The 22,089-nt window shown below is 40.4% G+C and overlaps 1 long non-coding RNA gene across 3 annotated transcripts; it reads left to right on the forward strand.

The window, feature by feature from the left end:
- The first annotated feature begins 16,666 nt into the window (after positions 1–16,666).
- Positions 16,667–21,962, forward strand: LOC148417359 (uncharacterized). Of its 3 annotated transcripts, none has more exons than XR_015866897.1 (3): positions 16,667–17,000; positions 19,674–20,986; positions 21,523–21,962. It is a non-coding gene; the product is annotated as an uncharacterized LOC148417359 (long non-coding RNA). The 3 variants fall into 3 exon arrangements; XR_015866898.1 differs by having other exon boundaries at positions 19,674–19,778; positions 20,178–21,962; XR_015866896.1 differs by having other exon boundaries at positions 19,674–21,962.
- The last annotated feature ends 127 nt before the right edge of the window (positions 21,963–22,089 follow it).

Raw genomic sequence — 22,089 nt, forward strand, 5'->3', positions numbered from 1 at the left:
CATATTTTTTTATTAATAACCCAATCGCATGTCCTTCCTAGATGTTACGATGGCTTCTCTCTACTATGTAAACAAACAGTGGCTAACTAAGCCGAAAAAGGCGCGACTCTGTAACTGATTAAAGATCAACTAAATCAGTTCCAAAACACCCAAATTATTTCACGGACCCTCTGCAGTCAGGCCACGGACCCCCGGGTGTTTGCGGACCCCACTTTGAGAACTGCTGTAAGAGACAACATTTGGAAGACATATACGTCCATTGATGATTTCTGGGTGTACGTCTATTGCAACCATATAAGATGTAGCAAACTGGAGCTAATTGTGAAGATGCCACATTCACCTGCTCCTTGGAGACGTATCATCAAGCCAGAAGATTGGTAGAATACTGAAGCATTGCTTTTGATTGCAATATGTCCTTTCAACACAATTTTACTCAAGATTATTTGCTAACTTTTATGAACGCAATGGCTAAATCCAATATAGCAAACGTGCTGACGACGGGTGTCTGTAGTTTATATGAAAAGAAACATAAGAAAACCAGCCTTCAGTTCAGGTGTCTCCACAATACGCAGCACAATTCAAAAATGTTCTTAAATCTCTTTAACGCTACCCTAAGTTGAAGTTCATGGTCAAACTCAAGTTTGCAGTTTGTGTTTTTAAATATCATCATCAATCATATAGCTGGCCATTTAGTGTGATAGCCTATCACATAATGGGAAAGACATACAGTTGACCCCTACCATTGGTGGATGATCGGGACTGGGCAAGCCAGCAAACGGCAAAAATGAGTGCAGAATTGACACTCACCTAAATACATGCATTGACTTCACTGTCTATTTCTTTTGATGAATACACTGTATAAGGTGCTCAGGTAGTAGGATCACAATGCACTCATGAGATAAAGTTAATTCAAGAGATAAAGTATTCTTATCATTGTCTGTGTTTTGGGATTTTTTTTCCCCGTGTTCCTCACCTCTGCCGCCGCCTCCAGCAAAATAAGTTTCACCTACGCCGTCTTTGTTTTTTTTTCCCCTTTTGTCTGTCGGTAGAGAAAAGCGAGGAAAGGCGTTATGGATTAATGGCATGGTGGCCGTGTGCAAAATCACCAGCGTGAGCCAAGGTACAGCATGTTAAATGATGAGCTATTATGGCGATTTTATAATGGAGCTCTAATTGGGCCTCAGCGGTACAGCTGCACCATTTTCACAGCAATTATTTCTCTTTCTGGCACTCCGCTTTTATCTGAACTTCTTTTCTTCCTGTGTTTTTTTTTTGCCCATCCATCTTCTCAATTTTTCATCAGGAGGACATCCCCAGCAGACGTCTTCTCTGTGTCATGGATATGCTGGGTCCAATTTATCTTTCAAATACATCGATGACGACCAAAAGGCCGACCATTAACATACTGTGAAAAAAAGTCCACTTTGAAGCCAATTTGAAGGAGCAGTTATGGTGCTTCAAAGTTTACAAGGCATAAAACTGAATACAGTGGGCCCCAACACATTTGTCTTTGATTTTTGTTTTTGTTTTTTTGATAACACTAGTCAGTTTTATGTTTTTGCACCTAATGCATTTGTAAGGAGAATCACTTGAAGACATATTTTTGCCCAGTCCGCTCAGTCTAAATAATATATCGCTGATGGGTCATTTAATAAATCGTTGCGATGGTTTTGTAGAGGCTAACGAGTTCAGTTATATTTTTACTTTTGCTCCTTTCAAAGTTCCATTTCATGCAATCATGTGTCTGTTTTTTTTAAAACTGCAACTGCTTCGAGTACATACAGTCTGGATTATTTGATTTCAGATCATTTGGGGGGTTCTGATTTGAGTGATGCTAAAATGCAATAAATGTGGCATTTTTCATTTTTTACATTATTTCAAAAATCAGTTCAAACAATGGTATAGTTGTGTTATGTTTTGCTTTAAAATGTTTGATTTCTAATTAATAAAGGAATTAACGATACATGGGCTATGAACATATTTTGTCACATTGTAATAGCTCCGTTTTTTTGTTTTTGTTTTTTTTTTTTCAAACTACGACTTCTTTGACAGCATAGCAGCCTGGACAATTTCTGATAACTGTTCAAAAAATACATAAATTAGCAAATCTTAGTTAACAGGGAAAGAGACACGTGATTAGCTAATCAGTAGTTCTCCACTTGGTGATACATCACAGGCCAGATGCTGGGGGTATAATCATACAAAATACATGTAGATGAATACCAGGAGTGTGGGTGCGAGTGTGCGTGTGTGTCCGTGTGTGGATGAGTGTGTGGCTGAAGTATGAGGTTGTGACTGAGGAGCTGTAACTCGAGTGCATTGGTGCGAGCGGCCTATATTTGCATATGGTGATGGAATAATGTATGTCGGATTGCAATGTGGCGGCACAGTGTGACCTTTTTGATTTATCCATGCATCCATTTTCTGTAGCCATCCTCACAAGGGTCGCAGGCTTGCTGGTGCTTATCCCAGCTGACTTGGAGCAGTAGGCTGGGGATACCCTGAACTGCTTAACAACCAATTGCAGGGCACGCTGGGACAAAAAAAACATTTACAAACCCAATCATGACTGTATATATAGTCATGAGATATATATATATATATATATATATATATATATATATATATATATATATATATATATATATATATATATATATATAATATGCAAAAGTCTCAAATATCTACAATTATTTCAGTTGATGTTCCCTGCTAGCCGTTTTTAACTATTTTCAAGAAGCTATGTTGACTCTCATATAAAAAAAAAATGTTGGGCGTTAATACCATCTACTGGTGATTATGAATCACCAAAGTTATTACCAAGCTTGAAATTTACAGTGGCGTGGCAAATGCTCCCCCTTCCATCCCTGTTGAAAACATATCTGAAGTTGTACTCATCAATCCCTGTGAATGAGTAAAACAAGCAGTATAAAAGTACATTTTTAATTGACAGTTCTTAGAGTCGCTGAATTTATGGCATGCGATTTGGCAAAACCATTTGAGAGACTCAACTTCCATATGCTTCACTGGATTTTTGTGTCATGATACCTTGCACAATTCTAGTATGTCCGTATTGTTCATGCCAGTAATCCAAGGCTGGTAAAATGAATTACAATGGACAGTTATCAACCGAACCAGTTTGGCTTCAACATGCTACTGACCACTGTGTTTGTGCACTTAAAGTGATTGTATCTAGGTATACACGTCTTAAAACATCTGTTTTTCTATGTTCTGATGCAGTGGAGGTTTTTGATAAGATTAATCCGGAATAACTTTCTCATACAGCAATGTATATGGGTCTGTCAGTTTCATCTAATAGACATTTGTAAAAAAAAAAAAAAAAAACTATACACAAAGAAGGAGAAAAAGGATACAGTTCTGCTCATGCATGAGGAGAACAGAGGAAGACTGCACAAATAGAATTTGTGGTCATGTAATGTTACATGAAGGTTCCAGCCCTAAAAGGGCAAAAGTGCAGCTGGGGGGAGAAGCAAGGCCAGAACCCCAGTGTATTTGTTCATCTATGGTGTGCATGTGCAGGTGGAAGATTAGTACATGTGTGGCACAAAATTTCATGGGGCAAGACATTCTGCAAGATATTTTTAATCACAAGTGAAGTGACATCTGTCTGCGGTTTGAGCTTGGCCAAACTTGTCACGGCAACCTTCTCACAGCAAAGCAAGTCTTCATTGCAAGCAGTTATGTAGATTGGAGCAAATGTATAATCACTCTATTTACAAATTATTCCAGCAATTCCCTCCTTTTGATTCTACATTTGCCCCAAAAACAATCATCAAAAAAACCTCCTAAAGGATTTTTTTCTCTTTTTTTTTCCATGATGGACTTGTCTGCAACAGGTAAAGGCACGAGACACATATTCTCATAAAAATGTGGAGAAAGGAAAACATAGTCCTCATCCTCATCACTAACATTACATTCCTCGTAATTTAGAATTTGTAGAGGCTATAACAGTTGAGGTAGGTCGGTTGAGTAATGCACAAGTGCAGGGGATACAACAACCAGCACACAATGTAAGGATAGCTGTAAACACAGCAACAGAAACCAGGACAGAAAACACCAGAGCTTTTTACCAAATGTTATGTCCCATCAATCAGAAGGCGCGGATGTTTTCACTCCCAAATGCTCCTTCATCTTGCTATTCAGGGTGCGCAGACCTTCAATGGCCCTTGACAGGGACCCGTCAGTAGAGGTGCTGCGAGGGATCCATGTGCAACTTTGGTCCCCGAACACAGCGCACACAGCTCCATCCTTAGACAGGAGCAAGGCCACCGCAACGCCAACGCAGGTCTGAAAAGCCATGAGTGACGTAGCAGCCAATTGTTCATATATGGCAATGAAGCCTTAGTCAGTGTGATTGCCTAGTTTCTGTACATTATATATAGTGGATCTAGTTGTATTTCCTTTACTGCCTTCAGCAACACACAATCTTCAACATACTGAACATTTCTGCATGTATAGCACCAACATATTTGTAGAAAACAGCTTGATGGATGGATATTATCAACACAACACCAACAGAATATTGCTTTAGTTAAATAGCCGTTCAAACGATACACGCATCCACTTTACTGGTTAATTGTCTCCTGGTGGGTAGTAAAAAAAAAACCCAAAACAAAACAAAAAAAACACAGATAAGCCGCACTGGCCTGGTTATAAGCCGAAGAGTTCAAATCATGAGAAAAAAGTCACGACTTTTAATCTGAAAAATACGGTATTTGCACATGTTAGTATTGTTTATCTTAAACTTGTTTTTCTTTCTGTGATTGCGATGCATGTTTTTTGTGTTTGTATGTACCTGTGTCTTCAATAAAGACTTGATAGGAATGTGTGTGTCTGGAATTAGTATTTCGTTGCGTTTGTTGTGCACACCGTAACCCAGCCAGCAGGTATAAATCAGTACTTCTACTTTTACCCAAGTTGGTGTGACTACTTTCGCTTTTGTGGGGCAGACGCGTAGGGATGCTGCGAGATTACCGATAAATCGTGAGACAACCTTTTAAAAACGTTACAGAGCACTTACCTGCGCCAATCTACCACACTAATCATGTTTTGTGGGCTCTGGCTGGAGTATTCGTGGGAGCTTACGGCAAAAGTCTTGCTGATATTCAGTCAGACTGCATAATAACATTAGTGCACATAAAAACACTGGCAGAAGTGTTCTGCTCTACAGCTAATATAATTTCCATAAACCACGTTATGTGTTTACTTGTGACCTAGGAGACATATTTGATTGCTCATTTCAATTTCATGATAATGACAAACTAATACCGCCTCAGCCTCAGTGGCCAGAGATACCAACTGTATAATTTAATTGACAAGAGAGGGGAGGTAAGGTCCCGAGGTGATAAATAATGACACAGCCCAACCTTTCTGAGTTTACAAATGGTAAATAACGAGCTCTGAGGTCATGCTTTAGCAGCATATATGGGAAAAAAAAAACATGGTATTTGTAAGCGGCGAGGGGACAGGGCCTGCCAATCATGAATAATCAAAGTGCTGTATTTTAGACTATAAGTTGCACTTTGTTTCATATCGTTCGAAGTTTACTGCAACCAAACCAAGCATTGAAAAATGACCGTTAAATTTGCTGACAAGTCTTCCTCGCAGACCACAAGAAGCTACAATGAATTAAAGTTTACGCTATTCTTTACATTTTAATGAATTAAATTAAAATATATATATACACACACACACACACATACATACAGTATATATATATATATATATATATATATATATATATATATATATATATATATATATATACTTACAGATTTGATTGGAAGCGTATGCCTCTGTAATCTCTACTAACAACCCAGGCTAAAATGAGCTAGCTCCCTTAGTTACAAAAGTAGTTTTTCAGTTGAGTTTTGTGTGTCATACTTTCTTGATAGCAATTACTACTTTCCAGTTGGTCAGAGTTTTCATGTCATCTATTGACATCTTAGAACATTTTTGACATCCCCTCCCCTCTGAATAGGAAGCTCCATCTTGAGGCGGTGTCAAAAATCCACCTAAGTATACTGGAAAAACTAAAATCTTCAAAGAGTTTCGAGTGGTCGGAAGCATTAAAATAATAGTGCCTTCCCAAACAGCAGTGGCAAAAAGCGTGCTGGGTCCGCTTTGGCTCTAGGGTCATCAGATATTCGTCTCTGTGTGCTGTCCAACCATCAGAGCCACTGCTATAACCTATAAGGGCCAATTAAGGCAGATAGGCCACATGTAACGTCCAGTGTCTAATGTTCAGTATCATGGAATTGAATGTCCTGCTGTGCGGTTCTAATGTTATACAAAGACATAAATCATGTTCCATACAAAAATAACTGTGACATCTTACTGCAGTGTACCTTCAACTGCTTTTGTTGTGTGTTCACTTTCCTGCCCTGACAGTCTTTTTTTTTTTACAGGATTGTGGGAATTTCGAAGCAGTTTATCATAATGAAAAAAGCTTTTACAGCGGCACAAAAAGTCCATGGACAAAGCTGCCCGGAGAAAGTAAGGCTTTTGCTTTTCATCAAAACAAGTTCGACCTCAGCTTACTGGGTTTTCTGAGTCAGTCAGTTAAAGCAGACTCATTGGATGAGACAGAAATTGTGACTTTAGTGGTAAAAATGCTTTCTGTGACTCTCAACTAGAACGCAGATGATTTCATTAAATAGGTAAGCAACAACAATGCCCCGCAAACACCTTCCTGTTTCCTGTTTGTTTTATGTCTGTTAGATGGCTTCGAATGATGTGTCGTTTTGAGGGATGGAGCAGCGATATTTATAAAAACGCAACGATATTATGACACTGACACCACTATCCAGCCTGACATATATCACTACTTGGAGGGATTTGTGGATTGAAATACGCATTTGTAAATACTTTTGCTACAATCGTGACTCCATACATGTCTGCCTTATGGACATACATAACTGAAATCAGTGGTATCAGTATTACTGTTTTAAAAGCTAGGCAATTATGTATTAAGTTTTATTGTTTGAAATGACAATTTTCTTTCAATACATTTTTGTTTGCTACCTTCTGTTATTTCATTGTGTGTCTGCTACTAAGCTTTGTTTTCACTAACAGCATGCAAAAAGGACTGCTGGTTTAGAGAATCCCTCACACACTAATCTGCCTCATCACCAATCACGTTACCGCATGCACACATGCACCTAGCTGCTAAATGCATACTATTTTGCACTACATGGGATTTTGCACTATCATCCTCATATGTATATAGTTTCTTCCACTCCATCTACTCCATAATATGCTCAGAGCGTGAGTCTAATCACTTCAATATTGGTCATTTATTATTACTGCTCATATTGCTCCATTACTATTTTTTTCTGTTTTATTGCCTACTTTATTATTTGCTCGATTATGGAATGTAGTGTGCTTGTGGAAGTGATCAGAATAAGAATCTCATTGTGTGGTATTACTATGCAAATGACAATAAAACTCTTGAATCTTGAAAATCAGTTAAGTGATGCCAGTTTAGCAATTTGATGACTACATTAAACACACTCACATTCCTATAAACAGTGCGCACAATAAATGACATTCTGCTCTTTCCAAAAATGTCTCATTTGTTTGCATGGGATACGATTAACTCTGCTGATTTGCTGAGACGAATGGACAGAACAGTGGACACAAATGAACAGGCTGGGTCTCAGGGGAATAACATTCAACATAATTGAATCAAATCAGCCAATTCATTGGTTTTCAGAAAAAAAAAAAAATCATATCAGTTGGGCTACACATGTAAGTCTGTCATCCTACAAGTGTTCTATCGGCATTCTACCTGTGTCTGAATTAGACTTACCCTTACCCTTCTCACTAACCCTAACCCTGCGAGGACAAAACGAACACTGGCACATGGACCTCGTTTTGGCAAATAAATCCTGCAATGGCTTTCATAAGTGCTAAAATTTGGAATAAGAAACTTATACATTTCTCTTGCCTCTCTGCCTGAATGCCTCCTCTCAAGCTGAGCGTTTCTTTCATTTGCCTCCATCTACCTGTCTACCTCACCCTTTCCTCCAGTCCAGTCTTCTATTTCTCTCCCCTTCTACCCCCACCTGCCTCTACCCATCCCTCTGACTCTTATCAGACAACTAGTGAAGCATAAAGAAGATGTCTGCACTGGAGACAACGGCAAAGGAGCAAAGGCTGTGAAATGCGGGGAGACCACTCAAGTGACGCCAAGGGGCTGAATATAAGCCTGTATGCCGTATTTAAAAAAATATGAAAACGATTATTTTATGCCCTGAGCCTGCTGTTTGATATGACGAAAGGCTGCGTATCCCCTCGGGGTTAACGGTAGTAATGGTGGTAAAACTAAGCTCATGATCACTTTTATAAATGCAGTAACTGTAACAGAAGATGTAATGGAGACGTGACGTTTTTCAGCATAATAAAACATTATCTTAACAATGATGCAATGGTTTCTACTCCGAACTGCTACATTCTGATCAGTGAAAATAAACACTGTGCTGTCCCAAACAAAGCGTATTAAAACAAGCAAAACATAAAGTATAAAAATGACAGTGCGCATCTTGGCCTCCTGCACCCTCCATTACCTCAGTAAGGCGCCTTTCCCTGAGCTTCATATTTTATTAAAATTGACTTAGCTCTTCCAAAAGTTCATTTTGTACTATATGCATGGCAATATGTGTAATCTATCGTCAGCAAATCAACAGCTGCCACTGAGAAAATCACAGTATGATGTCATTTTCAACATAGCTGCATAATATATCAACCAGCTGTGATCACTGAAAACAGTATATATTTGCAGACCGTACAAAAGTCTACACACCCTCATTCAATTGCCAGATGTTCATGATATAGGAATCATTTCGCAACCTTTTCAACCATTTATCAATGCCCAAGAAAAACTTTGGGGGGGCAAGAAAACAAACAGACATCCTGCAATTGCAGCGTTTGCTTCACTTAACAGCTGTTGAACCGTAGTTACTGTGCCAAGCTAACGATAGCGCAGCATTGTCAGCACAATATTCAGCCCGGTCTCGGCCACTGCGAAACATTGCAAACTTTTGGCACCGCCTCTGGCCGCTGTTGATATTACATATTACATACATAGTGAGAAGGATGACGTGGCTTTTAGAGCCCCCCGTCCACAATATAAATGTGGTGATCAAAAGGTTGGGGACCACTGCCTGCCACCATGTAAAGCCACTGACATACCATAAACTTCAGATGCTCCAGTAGGCTTTTCCTGACATTTCCTGGGTTTTTTTTTTTGTTTGTTTTTTTTTGGCTTTCTAAAAGATGCCTGAAGGTTTTGTGCAAACACTCACTGCTACTTCAAACCAAACTGCTTATAATTCATTTTAATCCAAGGCTCCAATTCCAGCTGAAGAAAACCAGCGCCAAAGCATGATGAATACCCCCACCACATTTCACTTTGGATTAAGAAAATATGACCACATTAGCAGAGCAACAGAGGCACAATTCATACTGATCATCAAGCATTCACTCTTGCCCTCAGGTCAGGGCTAAAGGGCTAAAAAAAAAAAAAAAAGCTAGACACACTCTGAGACAACCTTTCCTCGGGTATTCTATTCTGTTATACTCTATTGTATCCTAAATGAATTTAAAACCATGGTTAATAAGAACTTAGTAATTGCCAATTTTGCAATGTCAAGATGCCAGCATCCAATCGATTTTGCAAAAGTATTTATGTACGTCGTAGAGGTCTGCTTTACAAATTTGGCAACATTTTTCTTGTTTCGTTTAGCAACATTTTTCCTGTTTGGTTTAACAGACAAAGTGAGAGAGAAACTCTCGACCACACTTCAAAGGTTAGTTGAGTTGGGTGTGCTTTTAGATGGTAGGAAAATGTCCATATCCAAAGACAAAGTTATTTCAAAATGGCTGGCAGTGGTTGAAAGAAAACACAGCTAGCTGATTAGCCAAATTTGATCTTAAAGAAGAGTGACAGAAGTGCGAGTCCCTGATTACTCCTTTAATGTTACTAAATTGCTTTTCTCTGTTACCAAAATTGTTTGTTAGAGGTCTTGTTAGTGGGTCATATGTCTCTTGATTGCAAAGTCATTGTAAGTGGACACACTTATTCTCATTAGGTCCTCGCTAGCCTCCTCCGTCTTTGAGAAGACGAGCCCCCGCTGACTCACCGGAGCGCCCTCCAATGCGCTAAGAAGGACGAGCCGGTTTCTCTTGTGAGGTCAGGACAGATTCGCCCAAACCTGCTGGCTCAGAAGTCTGAAGGAACTGAACAACAGAGCGGGTGCCTTTTTTCAAGCGAGCGAATGAAGGAGGCGGTCGGAGAGGTCAAACTCGAGAGTTATCCAATTATCCAACAGAGCAGAAAGTTGCTGGTAACTTTATAAGAAAATAACCTCAGTAACTTTAAATTTTTTCTCAGAGAAGCTTTCACTGGGAGCCAGTCGGTATAGCTGATCTTGTTTCAGTAAAGAGCTGCATTTAGAATGGGAAATCCAAATTTCCAGTTATGATAGTAAGAGTAATTTAAAAGTAATGCAATAGTAACATTTCAAATACAGCGATATTGCAATGTAACATTACTTTGACAAATAATTATTCAATCAATCAATCAATCAAATTTTATTTGTATAACCCTCAATACCGAAGTCTCAAAGGGCTTCACAATTAAATAATAATAATAATGAATTAATTAATTTATCAATGACATAATAAATACAGTAATAAATAATGCATTACAGTTTTTAAATAACTTGCTCAGCGCTGCTGACTACAGTTTCAACTTTTGGGCTGCTGATTGGGAAAAAAAAAGACTTTAAAGAGGGTCGTTTACCTTCAATAGAATGGTCAGATCACACTTTAGTGTACTTACTGTAGTTGATTGGAAATTGTTCTAATTTAAGGGTTTGGCACTCCATGTGTTTCTTCTCCGGTCTCTCAGTTCCTTTATGCTTTCACATTTGTGCCCTCGTTGTGAGTGGTCAACTTAGCAGATAGCTAATAGCATTCCACAATAAACACAAAGGCACATGGTAAGTTTTTGATGTTTACTGAAACAATTGTGAAACTGAAATACAAAGAATACAAGTAAACAGTAGTTTCTGGCACAACATTACAAACACATGAATAAATAGTACTCACAGACATATGTCACCTCGAGTTACAGCTGATTGTGAAAGAGAAATCAAAAACTTCAACCTTCTGCTTTTGTGCATGCATTGGTTAGCACTGCACACAATCAAATCAGTATTGATGGTCCACCTGCTCTTTTAAAGGGCAGCACACCTGCTTCCTTAAAGGGGAAGCACAATGGGCCTTCTTAAGGAGGAAGCTCATGGGCCTCCTTAAAGGGCAAGCACATGTACCACCCAAAAAGGGGCAGCACCTCTTTAAAGGGGAAGCACATGTTCCACCCAAAAAGGGGCAGCACAGTGGCGCCTAACAAGAAGTACACCAAAGAAGCTTCATTTCACATCCGTGTTTTCCCTACTGCTACACTTGTGAAGGATGCATGTATATACTAATGTGAAGCGGTTCGTGCAAAAAATGAATGAAGGAAAGTAAAGGGTAGAAGAAGCACACATACTCCCCTGATGTTTGCTCACAGCAAATGTTTGCTAGACCCAGAGAACGGTTACCGGGTCGATTGGCGTATTTCCTTGACATCTTGTGAAAGCGATCTATAGAAGCAAACAATTGACTCATTGATGCCTCTGTAGGAAAACATTGGGACTACAACCACCACATATTCCTGAGACAAACCAGTTCAAGAGTTCACAAATTGTCCCCCATTTCTCATTCGAAATGTTGCAGCTCGTCAAACAAATGTTAATTAAATGACTGCACTCAAGGCCCGTTTATCCAAGAGGGCGGTGAGCTCAAATGCAGAGACATTTTGCCACTCTTCATTTCGGATGACTTTAATTAGTTTCCAAAGGCGTCACGAAATGTGACCTCTCCCAGATTGTATTGTGAAGACCTGTAATGAGCTTCTTTACAGTGAAGGGAATTAAAATCCCCTTCTAAAAGTGCTGAATTGATCTGTGTAACTTGTTGCTTATAGCCGTTGTTTGTCATTTGGAAAGAAACAGCTTTGTTGTCATTTGGGAAGTAGCGGCTTTATTATCATGTGAAGCCAAGCCTGGTAACAGGCAAATTTAAACTGGCAGATTTATTAAGCCCTCAAGCCAAAGGAGTATATACACTAGCTTGTTTGTCTGTTTCATTGAGCCGCACGGCCCTCAGACCTGTTGACAAAAAAACAAAGCAAATCTGAAGCTAATCCTCCTGTCACTCTGCTAAATCTTTGGCGGGATAGCATCTGATCCCATCAGGCTTCAGCAGAGAAAAGTGAGAGGGACAGTAATGGTGCGAGATGCAGAAATGCGGACCGCGCAGATAATAAAAGGTCGCTTGTGAGCATAGTGGAAATAGGGCTATTATTGAAAGGAATTACTTCTGAAGATGTTGTGGTGTGTATCAAACTTTCAAATGTAAAACAATGGGTTTGACAAATTCAACACATACTGTCATTATTTAAGAAAATAAAAAATGAATTCAAAATCTGTGTGTAAATGTGACATTTGGGACATCTGCTTTTTTCCCCACAGGTTCCCTAAACGAGCTCCAAACATTTTTCGTTGGCGGTCCCCCACACCTCCCTTTTTTCTCATTATTTATCACCATTTCCCTTAATCAGGAGACAACTTGCTTTTTCTTTACTTTTCTTCTTTTTGCTCTAAGTTTTGTGGTTTATCGCCAGGTTTCCCGAGCAAGTCTGACAGGTGTTTTGCTGGTGTCGTTGTCCCTGTCACTTTTATTTTCTCTTTTCTCGTTGTTTTCCCCAGGGTTACCAATTTGGTACTAACAGGTGCTGTTGCTGCTTTATTTGCTCTCTTTTCTCCTTGTTTATCACAGAATTTCCCCAAACGAGAGCTGATGTCGTAATGTTTTCAACAATGGTGTTAGTTTGGCACAGGCATGTGCAATAAGTCATGTTAATTTTGTGTCAGTAGTATTTCTGCAGCTAGTTTGGATAACAGGAAGTCAGGGTCCAGACAAGAGGAAGTCAAAGCTAGCCAGATAGCATTGAAACCAATGATAGTTCTTCATTCATATCAATATGGCCAAATGGGTTGTGAATTTTATGTCCGGGTGTGTGTATTAGACAATGCTTAGACACAGAGGAGAAAAAGAGAGAAAATGAAAGATTAACCAATTATAATTAGCATTCTAGTTAGTGGAGATTTCAATTCATTTTTAGGTATATCTGTGTTCAGTCATAGATCAATAATATACTGTGAGGATCAAGTTCAAAATAAACAGTTTCTAGAATGTTTGGACTGTGATGTAATAGCCTTAGCAGCCTTTTTTTTAAAGTTGGCCTTCACAACTGTGTTGATGGAGCCTGCTAGCTTGGCAGATTATAAAGAATATAAAGCGACCAACATCAACAGACAGCCATAAGAGCAATTATATTCAGCCATTGGATGTTAAGAAACTGTTGGTCAGTTACGTTGTCAATGTATCTCTCAAAACTCCAATGATAGCTGTAGCCGCTAACTACATGGTTTAAGTGGTGCATTCAAATACTGGCGGACATTTCATACTCAGACGATAAAAAAGTCCATCAATGCAATAAATGTTAAAACCTGCAAATATCTAAACAATGATGATATATGTCAGCTTTTATAAATCTGTAAAAGCTGACAAATATTGAGAATGAAGGGGGTGAAATCACTTTGATAAATTTCCTAATAAACTGTTCATCTTGTCAGTCATATTTACAAAACCTAATGAAATAACTAGGCTCCTGTCTTCCATCTAAGTGGTTTGTACCTCTTATTTGGGAACTGTTGACATTCTGCTGAATGTGATGGATCATTGCGGGGGTGGGGGTGTCATACATGTGCAGGTTGTTTTTGATGATAAAAACATACAATTAATGAAATAATGAAGCCATAATATGACATATATAAACAAAAAATGGGGGTAATCTCCCTCACATGCGGAGGTCGTGCGTTTGATTCTGGCTCTGGCCTCCCTGTAGGGAGTTGGGATGCTCTCCCCGTGCCTGCATGGGTTTCCCTTGAGTATTCTGGTTTTCTTCCCACATTCCCAAAAACATACATGGTAGGTATAATGTATTGCACACTCCAAATTGCCCTTAGGTGTGTTTGGTAGCATGAATGGTCATTTGTCTCTGTGTGATTTGCGATTGGCTGGCCTCCAGTTTAGGGTATTCCCCACCTACTGCTCGAAGACAGCTGGGATAGCCACCAGTGCTATGGGACCCTTTTGAGGACAAGCGGTTGAGAAAATGGATGGCGTCTCCTCACCTAACCCTAACCCGCTCATTTACACATTGAGCTGCCCAATTTAGTTTTAGCAATGGCCGTCAAAAGGTACAAAGTAAAAGCACACAAAATTGGTTGATCGATGGCTTGTATTTAAAACAACTCATAAATTGTGTCACTCATATCTCTAGGCACCACTATAATTTGTTGAGGGTTTAAGGAATTTTCAATTTGCTGAATAATTCATCAAAGTACCAATATAAACAATTCAATGGCAATTTTTGAAAGCAAAGCATAAGTGCATAGGAAGTAAAGGCTTCGATAGTGCTACTTGACTTTTTTTTGTATATGCTGCATTTGTGGAGTGTCAGCGCACGCTCCCAATAAGAGACCAAAAGTCGCCTTCATATTTTTCCCAGCCTGATTTCTCATTTCTCGCTGCAGAATGCCAATTTAAAATGAGGGAGCGCTTTGGGGATTTCAAATGACAAGACAAGCGTTTTCCAAGCGTGCCCTGCACAGCATTCTAAACATAGCTCAGAGGAATCGATTACCAGATCCTGGCCATCCTCCCTAGACTCGCATCACAACCACGCCAACTTTGATTAATGTCTTGATAGGCGCTAATAATTCAGTGTAAAGTGCACAAGTGAGTTAGAGGTGAAGATATCGGCACCTTGTTTACTCTGCGTCTTATCACGTCTCTGCTACAACCCGAGCGAGAAACCTCCGCTTCGATACTTTGCAACGGCGGATCAATAAGGAGCCGTCCACCCTGATCTGGGCTTAACTAATGGGCTCTCGCCGCATGCCGCGCGTACCAGATGAAAGCACGATGAGTAGACGGAGACGCTCTCGCCCGCCTTTGACAGCAACCTGTTGTGCGACTGTAAAAGCGGCACACCATTGAAAAAACATTCCTCAGGTAGTCAAAAGATCATATCGCGGTAGGGTGCTCACCAACGGCATGACCCGAAAAGTATGCAGCCTGCCGTACCTGCACCAAGGAGTTTAGCCCCTCAGAACGTTGTGCTTGTTTGTTCGCAGTATTTGTGACACAATAGCCCCTTTCACAACAAACAGTCTAGGAACTCTCAATTTATGTTCGTGGGGGTTCCGGGTCCAAAGTTCCTTGTCCCACGGGTTTGCGTTCATAAGGAGGGTCAGCGTCGCTGATTCAAATTGGACTGATGAAAGTGAGGCAGGCGGCAGAATTTGCACTCCCCCTCCAATCTAAGTGACGCTAACTAAAAAGGTGAATGACAAGCAGGATAATGAACTAAAGAATCTGCCACACAATGTATTGAAATGGAGCCTAATTTTTTATTCAATCAGTATGCAGCTCAATTAGATTGAAACTCATAAATTGATATACTGTATGTTAGGGGTGTCCAAACTTTTTGCAAAGTGGGCCAGATGTGGTGTGTTAAAAATGTAGGGGGGCCAATCTTGGCAGGCGTTCTTTACATATAGCAGCAATTAATTTAAATACATTTCAACGAGCCGTTCTGTGTTAACATTTGCTGTTTTATTTTCATTTCAGCTATCTTTAGCATGTGATTTTGTTAATTTGAAGCATGCATATCAAAATTGAATTGACATTAAATATTGAAATTGAATATTCACTTAACTTCACTTTTTTTAACACTTTAACTTTTTTGTAACAGTTGAACAGAAGTAATTGTACTCTTGGGTGCAAATTACATTTGAAACATAAAAAATATATCCCACCATGGCAGTTTAATATTTATAAGATTTTTAAACACAATAACAGACAAATGAGCAAGTCATAGTCATATCAACAAGTGCAGGGCTCATTTAAAAAATGAAATAAGTGCAGGGCTCGTTTAAAATATGAAATTAGGTACTCTAAATGTTGATTGGATTTTTAAATGTGTATTATTCTGAAGTGAAAAACGTTTTCAGACTTATCATAATTGAAAAATGACTTGTCCGCATGAGTGTGATGCGTGAAACTGAGATCTGGAGTGCAGGAAAAAGGACAGGTGTGGCTCTATGGCTGTAGTATGGATGCGCAAGATGTCTTGTAAGTGAGAGTCCGGTAGCCGTGTCATCACACGGCTCGTATTTAAGTTCATAACCGAGAATGTCTTCTCGCACAAATACGTCGACCCGAACAAGCTAAGCATTTTCTTACCAAATCCTTGAATTTCTCGGGAACTTGTACTTCTCCAGCTGTCAGCAAAAGTTGGTGATATAAAGCTGCTGATCGAGCTGCAGCTCAACTTTCCTCCTTTTGTTGAATGTCGCCATTTTAGAAAATTAAGGGCTCATACAGTCAATTACACATATACTAATTTGCTGTTCCTAATTGAGCCTATAGATGGCAGCATTTAGCACAGGCAGGTAACAGCGCTGCTGCCCAATGTATTCATTCTCCATGAGGGCCAGACGTTATTGATTTTATGACGGAGGCTGCGGGCCGGATGGAAATTGACAACGGGCCGCATTTGGCCCCGGGCCGGACTTTGGACATGTCTGCTGTATGTTATTGGAGCTGTGCAATCTATCAACAAACCTAAGAGTAGCTGGCGGAGAGAGCACTTTTGTGCTTCCAGCGAGTGCTTTGTAACGGAAAGCCTGCTAAAAGTGAAAAGGACCATCTTCACTGTCAACAATCAACAGGTGTGGGCCTGTGTTCTTTTCGGGCCTCGCATCGCGGAGAGCTTGCCGGAGGACACGCAAACGCCGGTGAGTGCTTCCGTCGGCAACTCAACTCTGTGTCTACACTTGTATTTGGGAGGACTAGCACATCCGACGGCAGTTTGCTTCAACAATGAGAAGTAGAAAGGGGACAAAGTTTGGCGACGCACGCCTTCAGCAGATGTTTACCACACAGACTGAGCACCAAGTAGCTATAGCGGGTTTCTGATCCAGATCGCAGGAAAGTAACTCTGCTTTAGTCGGTGTTCCGTCCATGTAATTTTTAAAGCTCCACGTAATAAAAGCGCTCGCTCAAAGTAGAAGTTCCGTCGGCGACTTGCCTATTCGTGTCGTTGAAGCAAATTGCCGTTGGAAATCAAGATTTGATTTTTGTGCCATGTGTGCCATAATTGGGGCCTTTCTTAGGACCTTAGAGGTTTGCTTTTGCTTTGTTTTGTTCTTTTCTGCTGAGGAAATGATTTTGGTGAGACAGCAAGTTTTTGATGCGAATGAGTTTTGTGGATTTTTTTTGGCTGAAAGTGAATGTCTTGCCTTGGAAATAAGATAAAGACTTGTTGAATGTGTATTTTTTAGACTTTTCCATAAATCAAAATGAAGCAATGTTTGGCTTCCTTTCGAGTCAAAAGCCTCATAACTTGCCCAAGTTAAAGAAAATTCATTTTGGACATAAACAAAAAGCCCCAGAGTAGGCTCTAAGTCTTAAAATGAAAATTGATATATTAAAGTCATCTTATTTTTTGTGGAAATCAGAAACATGAAATTCGCAAGCTGGACCGCACATGAGTGAACACTATCAAACGATGCATATAGCAGGCATCACCTTCCAAATTTGTAACAGATCGGACCCTATTGAATATCAAAGAGCAAATGTGATGTAATTTGCCATCAGGCCAATTGTTATTTTTGGTCGAGAAAGCGCCTCACGTTTTATAGCAATCGTATCCAATCACGCGCTGATTTCATAGGTGGCTCTGTATGAATGTATGCTGTTATTTGTCCTACAGTTTGTCCAATCATACTCACGGAGCTTGGCTTCTGGGAGCATGTGGAAAGGTCCATGTATTCTTCATTAAGAGGCAATCAAAGACAAAACCACTGTGCTGGCTTAATGACTGTGAATCTGCGCGTGTGCAAGCGTGTTTTCTTTATTCATTGTTTTCATTCTATATCTTTGTTGTGGTAATCATACCACTCAGGTCCAGGCTTGCTATTATCATCATCATCACCGGCCTGCATTTTGGTCGGTTCATCAGTTGGCGTTCTTTTCAGCCCGGCCCTCACAATAGAGTGCCTTTTTGTGTATGTTAAAAGACACGGCCATTTTTTTTTTTTTTTAAACATTCACGTCTACGCTAGATGTGAACCAATAAGGATTTCTTTCTTAAACTGATATCAATCCCAATAGTTGTCAGAATAAATAATAAATAATAATAAATAAACATGAGAAACTAATAACTTTTTTGACCCCTTAAGACTCCATCCATCCATCCTCACAGGAATCATGGGCATGCTGGTGCCTATCCCAGCTTTTTCTGGACAGCAGGCAGGGTGCACCCTGAACTGGTTGCCATTCAATCTCGGGGCACACAGAGACAAGCAAGCATTCACACTCCCAAACACACCCAAGGGCGATTTGGAGTGTCCAATATACCTACCATGCTTGTCTTTGGGAACGTGGAAGGAAATGGGAGTTCTTAGAGAGAACGCTAATGGGCACGGGAAGAGCATGTAAACTCCAGAGCCAGAATTGAACCCGAGGCACCTCGCACCAGCATGTGAGGTGGACGTGCTAACCAGTCTTCCACCTGTACCACCCACCCTTAGGAATATTAACAATACAATAATCAATTATAGGTAGTATGGTACTGTACATCAATATATGCTTTAACATTTGTTCAACTTTACAAAAGAGAAAAAAGAATCAAGAGAACCTTGAGGCTTATGCAAGACAGCAAAAGAAAAGTTAGAAAAAAGCCTACCTGAACATCAAAAACTAATTTGGCTATTTAATCAAAGTGAGGTGAGAATTATACATTATTCCGTAACACCGTCTGTGTTTGTACAAATTCTTTATGCTTCTGCTGATAAAGAAGAAAAAAGTCAGAAAAGCCTACAAGGACATCAAGTTAGTCAGAGGCACTTTGAATGGTGGTTATTGGGTGCTGCCTCCCATTTAACATATTGATGGATCGGTGGTTATTTGTGAACACAGTCAGGACCCCATTGTGTACATTTCTGCAACCTCATTACCTTTATAATAAGTCCCAATCTCATCCAGATTTTATTTTCCAAAGTACATTAATATGCTTTTATTTTTCAAGAGAAAAATTTTTTACTATCATATTTTATACCTCAAAACCTGAAATCTGAAAAGGGGTGTGTTGAATTGTCATAACCGCTGTTTTACACTTTTTTTCGACTTTCATATTTAAAAAAAAAACAAACAAACGACTTCCTCTGCATAAAGTGTTACGGGAGAGTGTGTTCTTTTGGCAAATGACTCAAACCCCTTTAGTGGAGCACAAAGGAAATCCATTTGAGTGGCTGAGATCAATCAAGGCATCAGCAGGACTGCTCGCTGAAAGAAAACACGACCTGCAACAGGCGTCCGTCCATGCCGAGCTGAAAGGGGACGGAGGGGGCACAAAATAGCTCTTCATGTGTCCAAAGCTCATCAGAGACAATATGGCCTTGTTTCAGAATTCTTGCAAGTGGAGGCTTTCTGAAATACTCTTGCCTAAGGAGAAGGAATTGAAATGATGCCATATCTTTTCAATCAAACACACATGAATGAATCAAAACAAGGTAGGAGGAATGAGGAAAGACAATTCCGTGTATCTCAAAGATAGTCACTTGCTCTACCTGCAATATCAATGATAACTGGATTTGCAGTCAGATATTAACAGCGGATCCACAATATTGGAAAATGTATCAAAGTGCCCGTTTTAAACATTTAGAATTCAAACATACACTCATCTATGATAACTAAGCACCGTGTAGATGGCGCAGATCCTCGCAGAGCATAAAGAATGTATGACTAAGCACTGCTGCGTGGGTTATCTAAAGGGGTCTTCAAATATCAGTTCACGTGATAGTGGATGGAATTTTAGACACTTTGAAAGTATGATTTTACTGTTTTATGACAAGCATCCACAGTTTGCTTAAATGTGGATAAAAATAAGCTTCTCCTTCTCTGGCTCCGAGCATCTCAGACAGACGGGCAGCTGTCCTTTTGAACGCCAACTCTTTGATTTTCACGCCCTGAATGGCCGCTCGTCCCAGCGCTCCTCTAATTAAGATCCGGTTGCCGCGGAGCTGATGTTAATTCACAGGTGTCTGCTCCCCTGCCAGTCACCATGGCAACCTGAAGGTATGTGTTTAATCCATAACACGCACACATTTCTCCCCCATTTTATCAGGACTGATTAATCTGAGCAAACGTTGCGCGAAGGGGGGAAAACCTTAGACCACCGGTGTCAAACACAAGGCCCAGGCGCCAGATCCGGCCCACCGCATCATTTTATGTGGTCCGCAAAAGGCTGACTGGACTTCAAATTTGTGGCTGAAATACCAAATTTGTAAGTTGTCTTCAAAAAAGAAATGTTCCCAATCTGTCTTTTGAACAGTTTTTACCAGGCTCTGATTTCAAAACTAGTTAAGTGTGTGACAAACACACTTAAGAGACACGATAATAAAAATAAGTTTGACACCCCTGCCTAAGACACTGTGAGGGCTTGTTCGTGAAAGGGATTCAGCAAAGGGATTTTCATTCTTCTTACAGAATACCAATACAAAATCTGAGTTGCAGGTATTCCATCTAGCCATCCATTTTCTACCGCTTTATCTGGAGTCGGGTCCCGGGGGCAGCAGCTTTAGCTGGGATGCCCAGACCACATCGAAGACTTCGGTCCCAGAGATAGGAGCGCCCACCTTGGAGTTCACAGAGTTTTCTTCCTCAGTGGAAGACGTGTCAATGGAATGAGGAAGTCTTGAAGTATTCGCCCCAAGTTGAGGTGAGCAGCGCCCCATCTCCACTGTGCACATCGTTAATGGTGCACTGCTTCCACCTCCTTGGATGGCGGATGGTGGCAGAATTCCTTCGAAGCCGCCCGGAAGTCATTTTCCGTGGCTTCACCGAACTCCTCCCACCAGAGTTTTTGCCTCGGCAATCATCAAAGCTGCACTCTGCTTGGCCAGTCGGTACCTATCAGCTGCCTTCAGAGTCGCATAGGCCAAAAAGGCTCAATAGGACTCCTTTAGCTTGAAGGCATCCCCTAGTTGGTTTTACTTGCACTGGTTGGCTATACTAAATTTGTGACGTCCTGGCAAGCTGGGTGAAGTGGCAGAAGGTTGTGGACCCAAAAGATTCAGGAAAGCAAGGAGGTAGATGTGCTCAAAAATTAAGATTTTAATCCCGCTCAGAGACAAGAAAAACGAGAACATAACTGTTACAAAATACCAAACAAATTTAAAACTGTTACGTTCTTGCTCCTCCACCTCACTCTCTCTCTCTCTCTCTCTCTCTCTCTCTCTCTCTCTTCGTGAGCAGGTGTGTCCCTGACGGGAGGGCGGAGCCACCAGCCGCGCACCTGACCTCCATCTACAATCACCGGACTATATAAACGCGACTGGAGCTGGAGGAAGCCGTCGGAGTATTTTGCAACTCGGTCCTGCGTTCTAAGTTTCTACGTATGCCTGAGTATCAGTGTAGTGAGTATTTCTGTTGCTACTTTGTTGGTGCGTTTTTTGCTCGTTTCTGCTTTTGTTTGTTACTTTCCATTTTCGCGGCTTCCTCCGGGTGGTGGCTTCCCCCTCGGTCGGACTACTGGCTTCTCGCCGTCTTTCGCATAGGTTTATCTATGTCACTTTTTGTTGGACTTTACATACGGGTTGAGTTTGCTGTATTTGAGTTGCTACTTTTCCCTGTTTACGTTATCCCCTTTTCACGCTGTGCGTGCAACCTTCGTTTAATAAATCCCTTCTATTGAGTTCGTACTCGTCTGTGTCTGGTCTGTGGTGGTCCACTGTCGAGTACTGGGTGTTACGACGTAACAAAAACTTAAAAAAAAAAAAAAAAACAATCTCACTGTTCAACGGCAGGAAGACAGCAACAGGG

The sequence above is a fragment of the Hippichthys cyanospilos genome, chromosome 10 (genome assembly GCF_059441005.1).
Source record: "Hippichthys cyanospilos isolate Australia breed blue-spotted pipefish chromosome 10, RoL_Hcya_1.0, whole genome shotgun sequence".
NCBI classification, from domain to species: Eukaryota; Metazoa; Chordata; class Actinopteri; order Syngnathiformes; family Syngnathidae; genus Hippichthys; species Hippichthys cyanospilos.